The sequence below is a fragment of the Octopus sinensis genome, linkage group LG4 (assembly GCF_006345805.1).
Source record: "Octopus sinensis linkage group LG4, ASM634580v1, whole genome shotgun sequence".
Classification (NCBI taxonomy): domain Eukaryota; kingdom Metazoa; phylum Mollusca; class Cephalopoda; order Octopoda; family Octopodidae; genus Octopus; species Octopus sinensis.
Genome location: NC_043000.1, coordinates 128,335,308 through 128,340,260, shown reverse-complemented (window position 1 = coordinate 128,340,260; position 4,953 = coordinate 128,335,308). Strand labels below are relative to the sequence as shown.

The following is a 4,953-nucleotide window of genomic DNA, read 5'->3' as shown; positions in this document are numbered from 1 at the left end:
TAGTGTAGTACACACAGTAAGTTAAAATGAAAACTCATTTGGAGAGCCTATCAATGTTATCCTAGCATTTATATTCTCAATTTTCTTGCATAGACATATGTCAGTTTAGATAACTACTAATGTTTTAGATAATTGATGGTGATTAAAAGAAACAATTGCTGATTAAAAATGAAAAACAAAAGAAACACATTCTAAAGAATTGGTAACTAGTTAAGATTAAGTTACGTTTGAAATCTTAGATAAATTTATGTTGTGAAATATTTATTCAGAATAAAGCCTTCAAGTGCTTGGATTCCTTTTCCCAATCAATAGAAATTTTGACTGGTAAAGACCATTGTTCCAAATCTGATTTTAATTCATATTTTTTCTTTCGACATAGATTTACAATTTTAGTATCATCTGTTTCTTATTATTACATGATTGACATAACATACTCAGTATTATATCTAAGTATATACATTGGCACATACATGCATACAAATATTTGTGTGTATGTTTGTGTTTGTATTTCTCCCTAACCACTTGACAACCGGTGTTGGTTTGTCTACATTCCCATAAGTTAGTATTTCAGCAAAAGGTGACCAATAGAATAAGTACTAGGTTTTAAAAAATATAACTAATGTGGTCAATTTGTTCAATAAGACCCTTCAAGATGGTGCCCCAACCTGACTGCAGTCCAATAACTGAAAAAGGTAAAAGATTATATACATAAATATATCTAGATAGATAGATAAATGCATATATATATATGCATGTGTGTATCCTATTATATTTTTTTAATTATATACTTGTGTATGAGTGCAAATGTTTATGATTATGATATATATATATATTGTAATATTGATATGTATTGATATGTCTGAATCAAAAAGTGTATACATACAGACATATGTTTATGATAATTTGTATACATTTATACTTAGAAGTGTGTATGTGGGTGTAAAGAAATGAAACACAGTATGCCATCTATCCATATTTATCTTTACCCTGTCTACTTCTTGCATCCAAATCTGTTCTCAGTTTAAAGTTAAGAGTTCACTGCATTGTACTATTATCTGAACATCAATGCGCTTGACTCGAGTCTCCAGATTCTGTCCATAAATGAACATATGGAAATCCTTCTTTTTAACAGCAGTTTCTTCAAGTTCCTGTACTTTTTTCAGTCTTTCCCATGAACCTCTCTATACATTTATCAAATAATCTGTCCAGACATTTATGCTGACATGCATGCACACACAACACATGCCCACATATTCATGTACACACACTCATGCAAACTCAAGTATACGGTGCTCACTTATTGAAGTTCACATAAGAATGCTATGATCTGTATTGACTTGTTGATTGAAAGCGTGGGAAAATTAAATGAAATTTAATAATTGAACAATTAAAATTAATTAATTGAGTTTGGTCATCAAATTCAAAGTTAAATTATAATGAATTAATGTCAGAGGACAACTCCTAGGGCGTTTTTAAAAAAATTTGAAACAATATTCTCTGTCATGTGGAAACAATATTCTCAGTAGGTCATTCCTTGTTATTTGAAAATTGAAAAGAACAACAAAAACAAAAAACTAAAAGATCTCATGAATTGGTGCCCACTAAGTGCCTTTTGTATTTCAATTTTCCTACCGTTTCTCCTTGTCATTGAGTTACTGATCAATAAGGAAAATGAGATTATCAAATGCTCCTGAAATAAGCTGGTAATTTTGCAATACTAAGTTAATGTTACTATTTACTTTTATTCATAGCAATAATAATTTGTACCATTATTATTACTATTATCATAACCATCCTCATTTAGTTCAATAGTCTCTGTCTTTTGAGACTTATCCAAGCTGAATCTAGAAGATGATCCGTTTAGGTTGATTTTTGGTAATCACTTTCAAAATTTCATTTAGGTTGAAAACCAGATTCATTAGTCTTGCTAAGCCATGTCTTGTGTGTAGACCTCACTCTAGCTGGGTCATGTCCACTCACATTGATTGATTAGTTTTTCAAGCTGATCATGCCTGACTATAAGTCAAATGATATACTCTAACTGGGTCATGTCTACCCATACTGGTAGATTAATTACTCCAGATGGGTTATGTTTTATCCATAAGTTAGATCAATTACACAAGCTGAGTCATGTCTATCCATCTTGATACATAATATCAATATATACACATACAGGCTGTTAGTCTCTTTCCTTTATATTTTAAAGCAGTTAATTTCAATAGAAGTTGTGCCAAATATCCAGTGTTACAGCAACACCATTTTTTTTTCATTCATAACATCCAAAGGCATTAATTAGAAGGAATATTATTCTTTGCTATAGACTTGTAATAATTAAGTCCTTCATATTTTTCTCTACCATATTTCAGTTTGAAAACTTGCATTTCATAATTTCTATTTTTTTTCTAATTTCTTTCATTAGTATATATTATTCCTTGCTATTTCAGTACCATTTTGTATATGTAGATATTTCCACAAAATATGGCCCCTCTCAATATCTAAACTCAAGTGAACATACTATTTGATTAAAGGAACTTTTTTCCCCCTCTTTGAGAACATCATGTTCAAAGAGCTTGCTAATGAACAATTTAATTCTAAGACTTTGGTCCATTTCCATTGACAAAAAGAAAAAGATCAATATTGTAATGACCACCATCATCATCGTCATCATCATCATTATTACTATTATTATTATCAGCATTATATTTTTTAAATTATTTATTAATTTTTGCTTCCATAGAATTATTTGATATTTGCCACTTGACAAATTTTCAGAAAGACAATGTAAATGCGATAAACTATTCTTTAGGAGTACAATTCCCACCAAGATTGATTTTGAGCAAGGAAACACTGTCGTAGCATTAAAGAATCCTTTATTTGTTTTTGTTTATACATAGCACTACTTATATTTTATTAGTTTCTACTTAGAAAACTTGTGAACATGTCAAAAATATCCCTTGCATACATGAGAACTTATTGTCTACTCCTGCCAACCTTGTCAAAATTTACCACACTATATTTACCTACACAGATATTCTTTTCACTCTCTTAGCTTACTTTGAGTTTTTAAAGTTTTTTTTTCTTTTCTTCATTGAAGATTATAGCATAATTGCTGATTTACTGTGCTCATTAGTGTATGAACTATGACTGGCTCTGTGTGTGTATGTGTGTGTGTGGTATGTTTTCATGTAGCTATTGTCACAGAACATTGAGCTTAACCATCCATTAGCCAAATGTCATTTTGCAGTGGTGAGACAGGTGTACAAACAATAACAGCACTATTATTTTTAACTGAGGAAGATCAATGTCTAGTGGTATGGTTTCCATGACAATCAAATTTCCTCTCAGATCTACTTTATTGCTCATTTTAAACAGAATATGTTTCTAAATGAGTTTCTTCTAACTTAACCCCTTCTTGATTTGAATTCAGTCTTCTCTGTTAATGAATTTTTTATTTGGTGTATGATCATTTCTATAGTAGTCTGTGTTTACCCATGGTACCTAATTTCACTTGGGTGGATTAAGCTCTGGCAGAGTTCAGTGCCTTGCCTAAATGACACATGAGTGCAGTTCAGTACCAGTGTTAGGATACGAACTCATAACCTTTCAACTGAGAGACTGACATCTTATCTATTACTTGACTGTTATAACACTTTGTGTGCCTGTGTAATTTACACACACACACACACACACACACATATATGTATATATATATATATACACACATACACATATATAATATATAAGTAAGGCAGTATTTAGACATTGATATAATACTAAGTACTACTAGACTTATGAAACTCCTGGTTTATATATATGTGTGTGTGTGTGTGTGGATATGTATGTATATACTAAGATTGTAAAAAAAATCAAAGATGTGAAATTGACTGCTTATGTTAAATGTAGGCATTCATTAGTGACAGCGACAGACATATATATAACAAATACAGAAGCAAATGATACGAATGCCATTTGAATTATTGTTTCCAGGCACCTCACAAATATATACATATTTAAGATATATTAAATATATATATATATATATATGTATAGACAGATGTGTGTGTGTATATATGTATGTATATATGTGTGTGTATGTATGTGTGTGTGTGTGTGTATACAGGTGTTATGTAATCTGAGATTTAAGATTATATGGTTTTCAAAGTTGACCAAAGGTCAGTATTTGAAACAGATATATGGAGATCAACTGTCTCACTGGAACAACAATTACTACTACTCCTACAACTACTACTACTAATTTCAATTAGAGGAAAATTATTCAAGTGAATTTGGGTGTTTTCAAGTGAGATTGAATGAATCCCATAGAATGCAAGAGATGGAATGAAATTTTGAAAGACATTTTTTTTTTTCTATTTTCAAGAGAAAAAAAGAAACCAGAATTATATATATATTAATGAAAACTCTGTCAAAATAAGAAGAGAGTAAAGATGAAATGGAATGTGCTCAAAAAGAAAGAAAAAAATATTTTACCCTTACCTTTGAATTGATTTTTTTCAATTCAGAAATAATAAAAGATTGCTGGGTTTCCTATGATATGATATGGTATTATTTGAATATTATGGAAAAAGAAATAATGAAATAAAGACATTTTTTTTTTTTTAATTTGTAGCAAAAATCATATGCTGTTGTTAGCTACAAAAATAAAGAAAAACACGTGAAGGACATGTTGGATTTAATAAAGTTTAAAAGTTGTCAAGAATATAAAAAGAATATAAAAAGTAAAAAAATGACAAAACAAGGAAAAAACAATGACATTTAACAGACTCATATAAAAGGACAAAAAAATTTAAAATTTGTAAAAAAAAAATTTAAAAACCCCTAAAAAAATATGGAAAGAAAAAATTAAGAAATACTTAATGTAAAGAAAGAACAGCAGTGAGCTGTTAAGTGATTTGCTCTCATTTATATATATAAATAATATATATGTATATATAT

At 29.4% G+C, this 4,953-nt stretch overlaps 1 long non-coding RNA gene across 1 annotated transcript; it reads left to right on the top strand.

The window, feature by feature from the left end:
- Window positions 1–809: 809 nt before the first annotated feature.
- Window positions 810–4,726, top strand: LOC118763120. Its single transcript, XR_004998871.1, has 2 exons — window positions 810–1,864; window positions 1,902–4,726. It is a non-coding gene; the product is annotated as an uncharacterized LOC118763120 (long non-coding RNA).
- Window positions 4,727–4,953: the final 227 nt, after the last annotated feature.